Raw genomic sequence first — 13,969 nt, 5'->3', positions numbered from 1 at the left:
TTAGATGTCAAATGTGGGTGTAATTTACTTTTATTTCTTAGCCAGCAGTGAGAGGTAGATTTCATTACGTCCTCTGCTCTGGCTGCTTTATCTTTGTAGTCTGACCACATGTGGGGTTTTTTTTTTTTTTTTTTTAAGCTGTAAAACAAACACAATGATTTAACATAATAAACCAACTGCTTTAACAGACACTGCTGTTCTTTTTTTTGCCAAGTCATGTTTTGTTTCCAGAACTGGACACTATCCAGCAGGCCAATGCAGGCGGCTGCAGGTGAATCCTAGCAGTAGCTCTGGGGGTTTTTAGGGGATTTTAGCTTACGTCAGCATTTGCAAGCTTAGTGAATAGGATTGATTCAGTCTGCATGCAGATCGTTTCTACGTGGAGAACGTGGGTGTGTGTGTGTGCGTGTGTGTGTGTGTGTGTGTGTGTGTGTATCTATGTGTTGTGTGAAGGGGTACCGATGTATGTATTCATGCATGTTTTGTTCTTGTTAAATAGAAACAGATCCTGAGGAATAAATGTTCTGTACTTTGATGCTGCAGCTTGGTGTGTGAATGTGTGTGTGTATTTCTCTTGGCACTACTCTTTATGTTTTTGATTAAGCAATGCTGAAAATTACTCACATGCACCAGTGGAAAGAACCGCTGATTATGTCCAAGAAACTTTCAGGGCTGTTTTTTGGTCCTATGTGGAGAACCGCACCAAATTAAAACCCGATCAAGTGTAAGACATAATAATGTAAACAAGCTTTTCTTGAATTGATTTATCAAATCAAATACAGCTGTCTTACATTCAAAGATTTGTCAAAAGTGGAAATCAAATTGAACATCCTATTTTCTGTCGCTCACAAACCATCAAGGACTCCCCAATGAAATTACGTCATAGTGACTCGCCTTCTTTTATAAGAAGTAAAATTGGAATGAAACGATAGTCTTCAGGAGCGCGGTGCTACAGACAGAGACAAATATGAACTAAAAACTAAGCCTGAATCTAAAATTAGAGCTAAGCTCAGAATGCAAACTTAATGCTGATGCATCATAACAGTAAAACAACAAAATATGCAACTGACTGCCGCTGCGCTCGGAGATGAACAGTAAAGAGGAAAATGTGTGATTTGCAAAAGTGACCGAGTGCCGTGCAAATGTATGCACAGAGTCTTACTGATAAATAAATATAAATATTCTCAGTTATTTGATAAGTTTGATAAGTGAATTAGGTTTTCTCCAGCTTACCAACTGGTGAAAGGTTCCCCTCTTTAGTTCTGTCAACATTTAGAGACGTTGGGTTTATACCAGTCGGTTAAGTGTTGCACCTCCTCTTTGATCGCTATGTCATCTTTACTGCTGACGAGAGCCACAGCAGTTGATTCATCAGCAAATGTGATGATGCGGTTGGAGGCGTGGACCACTGCACAGTCGGTGGTCGTCAGCTTGAACAGCAGTGTGCCGAGTGCACAGACCTGAGAGGTTCCAGCACGCCGTCTGATGGAGTTGAAAGTGTTTTTACCATTACTGAGCAGGACCCGATTGCAGGGGCAGGTGTTCAGGTCTGACAGAGTTAGATTCCCCGTCAGATGGTGGGGAATGACGGTTTGAAATTCTGAGTTGAAGTCTGAGTAGCAGTCGCTCGTCACCAGATCTCACAGGGCCGTGGTTCGACGGGTGGTTCGGACGATGACTGCAGAGGCTCCAGTGAGGGTGAACGCTTTGACTTTATGTTCCTCTTGACGAGTCGCTTGAAGCATTTCATAAGTATGGGCAACAGGACGATGGTCAACGTGGAAAAACTGTCGTGACAGTGGTGTTCAGGGACATATTAAAAATGTCTGGGAGAACCGTGACCAGCTGTTCATCACATCTTAACCCAAACTGGGCAGAGAAGATGTTCAGCACATCTGGGAAGGAGGCAGCGGTATCACAGACAGACAGGCATGGTCTGTAATTGGTAATTGGCTTCCTCACATACTGCTTGCGATGAGTCCTACCTCAGCCAGCTGATGTGGATTATGTCGACGTTTGGTGGCCTGGGGTTTGCAGCAAGCCAAGGTCACAAATTGTGGCAAGCTGCTTCTCTGAAAGAGTTGTGTTTTCTGGGTTTCTTGTATCTACAAGAAATTGGCAGTTAAGCACCGTGTCACTTTGACGCTCAGATGGAAAATATTGATCCAGTCAAGCCAATACAGATAACCATGTTGCCATGAAAGTATGTGTATGCAGATTTTGAAGCATCACATTAGAAAAGGTTGACAGAGAAATTCAAAATAACTTCCTCAGTTTTACAACGAAAGTTTTTTTTTTTTCCGTTCGCTTGAGTTAGTTTTTAGCTTTACCCCCCCGAAAAAAAGTTTATTCACTAAAGGACAATAAAAAATCCAAACCTCCAGCACATATACCAGGACTCTATTTTTTTGGAGATGCCTGATTCATGATAGTTTGCAACTTCTACATCTTATTTATTTCAGTGTCAACATGTGACAAAATTGCAAGGTGTTGATGCAAATAACCCTAGTTTGCCTTTTTTTTTTTTTTTTTCTTCCCCATTTTGTGACATTTTAAAAATCCGCTCAAACTTCACATGACAGTTGGATGGAAACATAGCTATCAACACCAATGTGAATCCTATGTGGCTGTCATATTTTGGTCAGAAAAATTAATAGAAACGTCATAAATTACAGACCTCAACACAACCAAAAAGAAAAACAGAAAAAAAAGTGGAGTGTGTCATTTAAGTTTAGATTTTGAATTTTGAAAAGATCTCATTTGCCTTTTCTAATGGGACTTACTTTACGTCTTTCTCTTCTTAATGGAATTATTGCGAAAAATTTACAACAGGCAATCCCAGTATTAAATAATAGACATGTACATCCCTTCATAACCCACAGAGGCTGCCGAGCCTCTGCATAATTTCACAAAAATATGTGCTAAAGTTAGACTAGGCATCCAGCTCCAGCTATGCTGCAGAAGGCCAGATGGTGAGGTTTATTCTGGGACAGGTATGCTCCGTCTTACGGGCCTGGTTAGACGCTCTGAGAAAATATCTGCAAGGCTTGTTTTTGTGTCCATATGCCATTTAATAGATTTATGTGTCTTGCATTAAAAACGGCTTTCTGGGGATATTTATTTTTTCTTTTTTTTTTTTTTGCGAACCTAAACTGTTACTTGCTAACTACAAATTACTTATGACAAGGCATTCATTCTGGTTGAGCTTCAACACACCGCAGCTCCTCGCAAATAGTTTCCAGCGTGGGAGATTCACTTGCTTTCAGGGTTGATGAAAGATTGATCCTCTTCTCCCAGACGCAGCTTGACAAACATAAAACCACATTTACCTCACGGACAAACCGAGCTAGCAGGGAATCCCTGCCTCTAAGACGCTAACAGCCGGTTATGCAGCACACCAGTGATGGCGTGTCTTCAGTAATCCCCACTTTTTCTTCCTGATTGAGTGATTGTGAACTGATACAGGCTCAGATCGCTGAATTTCTTGGAGCTGCTCTTCGTTACGGGCAGTGGGGATATTGTTTTGGTTCTAATTGTTGCCCGTGTTGGTCACCTATAAATTCATGGTTCGACTCCCTAGATGAAAACGTTTGCACAAGAATCGGCAATTAAAGATTCAGAGAGGATTTACTTCAATTTTAGCCTGTAGGTCAGATTCCAGTTCATTTCTTCACTGACCTTTTTAATAATTGCATGTCTCATCTTGCGTAAACAATTAAATCCTTGGCTTCAGTCCATTGCATTCAGTTGAAGTCTCAGTGATGAAAGACCGCATAAATCGGAGGGAGTGCACAAGCTCAGTGGGTAGAAGTGGAATTTGGTTGGACCTCTGCAGTTAAACACCAAATCTGTTACATTTGATGTAATGTCAGCTTTCAGCAACAGACTTTGGATTTCATTTTTATCCTCTTTGACAGACAAAGAAGTAGGACAAAGCATAAAAAACAACAGTGGAAACAAGCAAAAAAACAAAACAAAAAAAACTGTATTGCAGTTATAAGAAGTTTTCAAATGTTTTATTCACTGATTATTTAACAAAGAACTAACCATTTATATTAATATAAAAAATAATAATCAGTCTGTACAGGAAGTTGCAATCCTGATTATTAAAGCAAATTCACTTGTCATTCGCACAATTTGCGCAGACTTCTCGAGTCATTGCAGCTTTTACGCAAATCTGACCAATCACGTTAATATTTTCTTCAGTTCCAATCATTGGTACTCAACTGAATTTTGACCAATCCTCTTAGCCTCCTCCTTATTTAACTTCCTGTCTCACAACTCTTGAAAGCCAAATCTGCAAGATGAAAGAATGTGTGACGCTAAATGATAACATTTACCTTTTTAATTTTTTTTTTAGATGTATAACTAGATTTGATAATTACTGTGTATACAGTTCATGTTAACTTGAATGACCAATATGGATTTCTTCTTTTGCACTCTAATAAACTCGTCAGGACATCATCTTATTTGCAGTAAGGGTGTTAAGTGCAGATAACATTTTCAAGTACCTTCTTGAAATATCAGCTATGCTAATATACCATATTTTTTTGGGGGGGGGGTTCAGTTTTTTTGGAATGCCACAAATGAAGCTTGAAAAATCCACAACATTGACAGCAACTTTTTGAAAAAGTGCTGCAAAACCAGTAACATTATGACTGCAACAACAAAAAGACATCAACACCCACCCTGACTGAACTGGGAATTTGAAGTTAACTCTGCAAGAGGAGGATGATAAACTACAGGAAAACATTTCTAATTTACTCTAATTATTCTCATCTTTTTCTGCCACCATGAACCTCTTTGCTCATAGTTGAAGAACCTCAAGGAGCACAGAGGTTTTAAACAACAACAAAAAAAGAGCCACACTTGACACCTTCATCAGGCCAGTCTAAACAAAAAAAGAAAAGGGGAGAAAAAAGCCCTGTCACCTCACACTGTGTGATGCATGTGTGAATTTAAATCACCCCTCCCCCCTTTTTCCCTCTCAATTGTCCCCCTTCTCTCCCCCCAGCGTGCTGACCAGTCCATTGCAGTGCCTGCTGCAGATACCGTCGTGACATACCAACGGAGGCTGCCGGTGTTTAGAGGGAGGAGAAAGAGAGAGAGCGCTAAAAGGAGGGTTAAAAAAAAACAGTGGGAGGAGCGCAAAAAGGGAAAGAGGGCAGCAACAGTTTTGCACAGAGTTCTGGCTGAATGGGAGAGGCGTGTTAGAACGAGGACTCGCTGCACTGCAGGTGGATCACAGCTGAGGAGGAACACTCTGTTTGGCCGTCCTGCAGGTTTGTTCGGCAAATTCCCCCACTTTTAACAGCTGCTGGGAACATGGACGGCGCCCTTTTCTCTGCCATAGTCTGAATGAATGGATGGATGAATGAATGAATGCTGTTGTTGTTCGTCATCTGTCAGGGCTGCCGTAGCTCAACTTTCCACGCTCGTCGTGGTTATCTTCTAGACAGGCAGTGTTAAAGATGAGCTCATTGATTTTTATCTCTGAAATGAAGCCTCCTCGGTCACTATGGTAACTTTATAGGAGTTTCTGCTGTGTGTGTGTGTGTGTGTTTTTTTTTAAGTTCAGTTTTCTTCAGTGCAGCAGAGGCCATTTTTCTCTCCTTTCAGATTGAGTTCTTTTACTGTGGAGAAGAATAGCGCTGGGAGCTTTGAATGGCTTTCGCTCTGCATATGAGAGGTGCCGCCTTCTCAAGTGTCAGCATGCTTCTGGGAAGGTGGCGGGGGGTTGCAGAGAATTGTGTGTGTGTGTGTGTGTGTATGTGTGTGTGTGTGTGTGTGTGTGTGTGTGTGTGTGTGTGTGTGTGTGGTGGCTGGTGCTTTATCCCTCTATCCCTCACCCATAAGAGATGAGTTGTTACCTGTGTTCTGTCTTGTACATGTCATAAAATATGCGTTTATCGTCAGAGATAACTGGAGCTGCTTGGCTGCTGTCCCAACTTTTAACTGCTGGCACAGAAAGGGAAGTGCTGCATAGAAGAAGTGCCTCATTTCCAAAGCTGTTGTTTGCCGCTGACAGAGTAGGGATAAGGAGACTTTTATGAGGTGCCAGTTTATTTTTGACTGTTGTTTTCTCCTCCTCCCCCCCATAAAAGATCCCCTTTAATGGCAGTCTAATCATCTGACCGATGCGGAGGTTTGTGGTTTTATTTATTTCCATGACCCCCATTATGCCTTCTCATAATTACCCTTTTTTTGTTGCAGTGTATTGCTTGGAGTGTTTTTCATAACAATTTCAGTGCTGCTTGAAGGCCCCTCTTTAGAATGTAAAGAAATCACTGGAACCGTTTCAGATCAAGCATTTCTGACTTCAACACTCAGCCTTAACTCTCTGCTGCGGTGATCTGACTCGAAGCTGTAACAATCTGCAGATTCTGGGGCCCAGTTGAATCTTGTTTGTGCCGGAGCTGTTTTTTAAGGTGTGGAGTAAGATTTCTGCTTGCGCCGAAGCTCTCTGCACATCCTGTGGCGGGTCGGTTCTGATTCATACCCAAATTCAAACTTAACAATGTTTATCTGTTGAATCCGGAAGGTGCATCTTGATGGCTTGAAATATCATAGAAAAGTGAATTGTTTCATTAGTTTTTATTGTAACATTATGTAATTTTATTGCACAGTTTGTTTGTTTTTTAGGTTTTTGTCGTACTGGTGTCCTTTATTTCCAGTTTTAGACAGAAATTTGGCATCAAGAAAAGGGGGTAGGACCCTGAATGGCTGCGTTGAGGATTAATATCAGCAACGCCTCACATTGTGTTTTTGGGCTTTTACCAGCTCTTAGCTTTCGTGACCAAAATTTAGCACAAACAAATTCTTGAAATATATCACAAACTTATTTGAAGGGCTCCCAAAAAACCTATATATTCTAACTTTTTGGTGATATACCAATTTGTTGTGATGTCCGTGGATTCGGTTGGCTACAATAGTGTAAGTTGTATTAACTTTCAATTTTGTTTTGATTCACGTCTGATTTGAATCTTCTATAAAGCTTTGATTCGGAGGCAAGGTTCATCGTGTTAATTGCTAATAAGTGAGGGAAATGTGGGTTAATTGCAAAGCAGGTTTTAATTTTCGACACTATTATTGCAATATTGTGTTTTCCTAATGGATTCGGTTTATAAACTTGTATGTTACCTCTTATCTTTTGGTTGTTGTTTTTTCTCCTAGTTAGCACAGCTGGCGTTCTTCCCTGGCTGCTTTCAAATAAAGTCTGACATCTGCTCTGATAAGTCAGTGGCTCATGTCAGTGACACAACCTCATACATCTTTTAGTCAAAATTAACTTCAAGATTCACCCTGAATCTTGCACTCGTCGGCATGGTGACGGCCTCGCGCTTTCACAAATTTCAGCTCGTTTAATCAAATATTTGTGCAGCTCGTTTTTTTCTTCCAGAGAAGCAATAAAAGCAGGACCCTTGCTGCAGGCTTTGTTTGCTCTCCTCTGAGGGTTCCACATTGTTTCATGAATGACTTTGCGTGCTGAGCTCTTGAAAAAGTAAAAAAAAAAGAAAAGAAAAGACGCTGCTGCTTCGGGCTAAATGATTTGCAGTCGCGCTGGTCTCGATTTCATCTCCCGAGGTTCTGCGCTATCCCCACAAATCTTAACTCCACATGCCTGCTCTCGGGTCAGGAGGTTTGAGATGAGAATTCAGACACGTTTTCTCTCCGACTTATTTCACTCCAGCTCTTATCATTTTGATAACGTCCTTAAAGTCAGAATGTGCTCTCTCCCGGCTGAGGGGCCAAGCAAATATTTCATATTTTTTGTGAAATACGGTCGTGTCTAAATCAACTTTAGTGCCTCTCCGGTTTCTTTTCTTCATGTTTCCAATTATTAGTGCTTACGGTTTAGTTTGTGCAAAAATTTTAAATCAGTTCCTTTCAAGTTTTTCATTTCAAGAAGTCAGGATTACTTGGTATCTTTTAAAGAGATGTTGCCTAAACACTTTTTTTTCCTTTTCTCCAGAGTTGTACTTATTAGGCCTGGTTATAAGCACTGAGGCTGTGGTTATTTGTATGTTGCGTCGTTTCCTGGCTTGCCATCCCATCATTATGTAATCGCCATGGTTTCCAGCTGTCTGCACCAGCTGGACTTGATTTTGCTTTCTATAGCGTCATCTCCAACCACCGGCTCTGTGTGCATGTATCCAATGTACACAGAGGTGACGGTGAACACATAAATCACACCTTCATAAACCTGGGATTTGTCATTCAAAACTACCAACACAGCAGAGAGTCACCTGGTGGGTCGTTTCACTTCATGGGATGGGTGATTTGGTTTGATGACTTTGATTAGCATCTGATTAAACTGCTGATCTTGGTGTTGAGTTAAACCAAACGGGTCCTAAATGGAGAGAGAGACTGGAACAAGAGTTCAGATTTTTTCAACTTTTAGATCATTAAACAAAACAACTTTCAAAAGGGTGAACATTGGATCTGAAGTGTGTGTGCGTGCGACTTTCTTCAGTCAGATTTTATGGGGGGTTTTTAGTGCTTTGCGTACTGCAAAAACAAATGTGATGAATTGACCTCAACAAACCTCATCCTCCTGTAGGAGTCTGCTCAGAGTGAATTTATTTAGATATAGTCATCATTGGCCCAAACGCTGATCAAAACAATAATCAGCAATGTTGATGTAAACATTGTAAAAAAAAAAAAAAAAAAGGGAATAATGAAAATTGTGAAGATTACCTGAGTAATCTTTATAATTTCCCAGGTTACTGTATGCAGTGTTGCTATTCAAATAATTTTTCAGGGTTTTTATTGGCATGAATGAATGAATTGGAAAAAAGTTATATTTGAACAAATCCTCCCCATAGCAATTGCTGTCTCATACTCTTCCAAGGTTTATTCAAACCAGTTGGCTAATGTTATACTTCAAACATCGACATTAGTTTAATTTTGTATTTATGTAATTTATTGCGTTTCGTCACACAGTAAGTGCTGCATAAACTTCTACATAATAAGATGAGGTAATTGTCTGGCTTCCTACTTCTGCAGCAATGAATTTAAGCTTCTTGATGAAAATCCAGGGATATGTGCAGCTTTTCCAGGCTCCTGGGATCAAACTTTTGGTTTCTAAAAACAGATTCCAGCAAATGAACTCATCAGCTGATGGGGAAAGAATTCAACAATACATTTCATTTTTAGAGGTTCGATCAACCACAGATTTTTTTTTAAAACTTCCTGTGTATGTACTAATAACTCTAAAGATGTAAACAAAATACTCTGTGCTTTGGGAGCTTGAAAGTGGCAGTGAATCCAGACCAAGCTGCTAGTTTTAGTCATAGGATATATATTTAGATTTTGAAAACGGCTGCAGAGAGAGGATATAAACTAAGAGCACGTAGCAAAAATATTTTTAGAATTTCATCTCTAACCCTGTGATATTTGCACGAGCGAGTACATTTAGCTACATTTCTGTTAAGTTCTACATTTATGCAGTGTTTTCAGCTTTACTTGTTGAGTTGAATCACTGGGACTGTCATTAGACCAGATAAGCTCTTTAAAGGGTCCAAATTTCAAACCTTTTTTTAAAAAGTGAGCCAGGATTTAGTTCTGCTGTATCACTCAGCATCAAAGCGATGCCATTCCTGTTCCACTCTGTCTGCGGTTGGCGCTAAAACGGGAACGAACAGTTTGAAAGGTGTTTTATGAGCATTTTTATGTTTAACAGCTCATTGACTTTTACTATAATTTATTTCAAATGCCCTGAATGAGTGCTAATTTCTCAATTCCCTCCAGGCACTCGATAAAAAAGGGGGTTTGGAGACGAACGCATCTAAACAGTGATGGTTCATCTACTGTAAGGTATTTAAGCTTGTATCCTTGGAGAAAAATATTTAAAAACGATCATCTCAAGACTACTTGTATGGCGTATTCATGCAAAAACTTGCCGAAATCTAATAATAGTTACTGAACAAACTTTAAAGTGTGATTACTGCAAAAAAAAAAAAAAAAAAAAAAAGAGAAAAAAGTTAGCAGTAACATCCGGTTACAAAACCCTGCAAAAATATAGAATTTTTATCACACAGCTTTATTTTAATAATTTTATTCTTTGTCAGATTTTTTATTTTTGTCATATCAGCAACTTCTCCCACTTGAGCTGTTAATCTCTGCAGCTCCTCCAAAGTCACCCCTGGCCTTTCTATTTGATTCTAATCTCTCTTCACTGCTACGCCTGGATTTCCTCCCATTGAAATGGATTACTCCACTAGAATTTCAACCAGGCTAATCAGCAAACAGAAGAAAAAGTAGTTGTGAACGGTGTATGCGAAGCAAAGCGTTGAGCAAAGAGCTGGTTTTTACCAGGCTGTATGTGCATCTAACATAATATTCAGATTTTCTTATTAAAAATCATGTTATCTCCCCAATTCAAAAGGATGGACTGCTTTGTGTTGGTCTTTCACATAAAATCTTACTTGGGTCAGACATTGTGGCTGTAATGTAGATAAACGTGAAAACCTTGAAGCACTATGAATACTTTTGCAAGGCGCTACCGCAACAAATTACACATTACGGTTGTATTCCTGGGATCAGCCACAATTTTTCCTCCCAAACCAGTATCTTCATCAATCAGCATAAGAGCTTTTGTCTCTTGTCAGATGTTAAGTCTGATTTATAGAGTTTTCTTTATAGTATCTCCTTTTCTACTTAACTAAAGCCTGGAAGTCATTTACAAAGTCAGAGCTGGGGTTTAAACTGTCCAGAAGAGATAAATAAGTAGGCCTCAGTGCGTAGATACTTTGGTTTGACGTCCCTGTTCCATCGGGGGAATTACATCAGTGGTGAAGAAGAGCTCATCTCTGAACCATCTGCGGTTGACGTTTGGCTTAAACCAAACCTAGTTACAAAAGTGGAGAAAATTTCCACCACTGCTGTTTTATTTAATTTATTTATTTTAAGAGTCATTCCATGAGAGCAAAACAGCTGGTAGAAAAATAGACGAAATATGAGCTCATGGTTCACATTTTATTTGTTTTGTCTCTTTTTTTATTGCAGCTCACGTCATTCAGGAAAGGTCGGTTCAGAATGTTCATTCTGAAAATGAAACCTAAATTAAATGTTGCATTGTGAGAAGAAACTGGAGTACTGGGGTGAAAAATGTGAAGGCTTTGTGTATGTGTTTGGAAGCAGAGGGGTTGGCCAAGTGATATTTGTTTGTTTACTGCACTGATAGAGATGTAGCATAAGATTGTCATGGAAGGACTATTTCAGCTTCTATATTCTGGTTTATGTAGTTTTCTGTCAGACATAAGTTTAAGTCGCGCACAGACATCTTCACTGCGTTCTGTGACTCGACGAGGTTAAGGCTATCTGTAACTAGTTGCTATCCTTGCTAGCCTAGCTAGCTGCCTTTTCGGCAAAGGCAGCTTTCTTGCCAGTTGGCTGGACGTTGTTAGTTTTCACCCCTGGCTCACTTCTGTTACCAACCCATGCTAGGTGCATTCTGTGTGAAAAGGGCAGAGCAGAGAGAAACACAAAGCCACTACCAAGAGCCACAAAACAAACCCCAGAAGTTTCATGCTATGATTGATTGTAAATATAGCAGAATCTCCCAACCAATTCGTATGTTTGTATTTTTTTTCATCCTGTCTTAGCTTTATTTCAAGGTGGCATTGAAACGCTCTGAAAAAATCTTAAATGTGACTTGATTTAACATGTATCACATTGGTAAATATCAGTTATTGACCCAAACAGCAATAATATCAGATATAAAGATCGGCCCAAATTTTCATATCAGTTTTTTTTTATTATTATTTTTTATTAGTGAATGAGTTTTCTTTGATTTATAGATGTGTGGATTAGTGGATTGTTGTAAACTCAGGAAAATATTGTGTTCAATACTCATTTACCCATTGTAACATAAAACATCTGTTTATATGGAATTTACCTTGTATTTTAATGTGGAAATGTGCATTTTTTCAGCTCCAAGTCTAAACTTCCACAATAAAATCAGCCAAAATATTACCTGCAGCAACACGGGACCAATAAGTCCAGATCGGATTTATAGACCCACCAGCCAAACATCTGATCCAAGAATGAAGTTGACATTGGGACTGTTGCCAAATCTCAGTCCGACCTCTAATCTCTCCATCTTCCCCACAACCACAAGATGACATGACAGATGTGCATCCATGTGCTTTCTGATCTGGGTTTTCGTTACTAATTGACTACTAATTGGCATCAATACTGTCCCAACATTTGATTATTTTTGCCTGCTATAGTACAACTAGAGCTTTTGATTGCTTTTCAGGCATAAAATCAATTTTTTTTTATTTATTTATTTTTTTTATACAAATTTAATGTGGTCCCCACGCCCCAAATCTCCACAAATCATTCTGAGTCCCTTTGAAGAGGCCACATCCGCGACTCTTCTAGCAGAAGAGAAAATTGGGTCCAGAGAAGGAAAAGCGTGATGAAACCAAACCCGCACGAGTGTGTCAGAAAACCGAACAACGTATAAATTTCACGGGTCAAGGGTTACGACGTTCAGACGAACCAAAGAGAAGTGTGGATTTAGACGTTTTCGTGGGTTGGGAGGTGAGTGGGTTTATGGAGACGTTGCACATGGAAAAAAAATATATAAATTTTTCATAGATGAGGGGAAGAAACGAGCGAGAGGGAGTTGGATTTTTAGTGGGAGGAGATGTTATGAATGTCTTTTTTTTTTTTTTTCCCCCCCTCTTCCATTGTCATTTCCTCTGCAGCTGGTGCTGGGTTGAGGGGGGAAAATAAAACATTACAGAGGAGATCTTAAATCTAAACACTGGTCCCGCCAGTGGGCTGGGTGCTCCCAACCACTGACACGCCCGCAATAAAACACAACGTCTGATTTTTGTTATGTGCTGCTAATGATTGCAATGAGCTGCCAGGCAAAGGGTAAAATACATGGAAGCGGCACAATCTTACTGCTAGATGAATAGTTCTTATAATCAAGCAGGTGTATATAGACAGGTGTATACATACATTATGGAGTGATTTATATGTTGTTGGGTAAGTTGTTTGGCACTCTCTTTCATATATGTGTCTGTATTTAGTCTGACAGAAGTAATTCCCCCTGATTTATGACCTCGCATGAGGTCCTGACAGAAACCTCCATCAACCTCCTGTGTCTTCCCCAGGTCAGGTCTCCCTGGTGGGGCCTGGCAGCCTGCAGGTCATGACCTTATTAAAATACGCTCTCGGTTGGGATTTTATTACTAGCATCTGCTGGACACCAGAGTTTATAGAGCGTCAGTCTTTCATATAGATTGTTATTTGTAACCAAGTCAAATACAGACAGATATGTACATATTTTATGTCAAATTACTGTATCCTTACTTACAGTCTTATATGTTGAAAATATAGTTCTTAAAAAGCTTTAAATTAGTGATAATATTTTGAAGGACCCAATCTGAGTTTTAGTTCTGAACTCTGATTTCCTGTTTTTGCTCAACTTTGACCTGCCGATGCAGAGTTGCGTCAAGTTTGATTTTTCTTTATGAACGATAATGAAGGAAAATGTAATTAAAACAATTTTATAATTAGAGACAATACTTTTTATTGTTTAGATGTAGCAGCTGATGTGTGAGAAAGAAGTTTCAGCAAAACGGCTCTTTAGCGACTTGTATCGGTGATTAACCTGGTTAGTGCAGCATTGCTAGGAATTAGTATTCCAGAAAGAATTTGGAAATGGCTGCCAGTATTTCCTACATTTTCCATTACAGATGGAGATGGAACTCTCTGAAGGATAAAACAACCTGGTTGTTCTCAGGTTGGTCTTACTGCAGTCTGCTGACAGTCTCTAAAGTAAATCACAGACATATCCCCACATCTTAGTTATATTTTTAAATATCTTCTTATCTTGCCTTCCTGTGCCTCTTCATTTTAAGCATTTCAGTGACTATGTACATTATAACAGCTTATACTGGAGCTTGGGAAGAGTTGTCAGCTCAGTCTGCTGTCACTTCTTCACTTCCGT

General features: G+C 39.5%; 1 protein-coding gene across 2 annotated transcripts in view; it reads left to right on the top strand.

Annotated features, from left to right (window-relative positions):
* add3a (adducin 3 (gamma) a) overlaps positions 1-13,969 on the top strand; it is a 121,386-nt gene that overhangs the window by 31,839 nt on the left and 75,578 nt on the right. Inside the window, exon 1 of one of the 2 annotated variants that reach the window (XM_017305458.2) lies at positions 5,099-5,282. The exons of the other annotated variant lie outside the window; for it this stretch is intronic. The gene's annotated coding sequence lies outside the window, so the exon portion shown is untranslated. Of the gene's footprint in view, positions 1-5,098; positions 5,283-13,969 lie in introns of those variants that run through there. 2 annotated transcript variants of the gene reach the window in all.

This window comes from Poecilia reticulata, chromosome 1, assembly GCF_904066995.2.
Source record: "Poecilia reticulata chromosome 1, P_reticulata-male-v2, whole genome shotgun sequence".
Taxonomy (NCBI): domain Eukaryota; kingdom Metazoa; phylum Chordata; class Actinopteri; order Cyprinodontiformes; family Poeciliidae; genus Poecilia; species Poecilia reticulata.
This window is presented reverse-complemented; position numbering and strand designations above follow the sequence as displayed.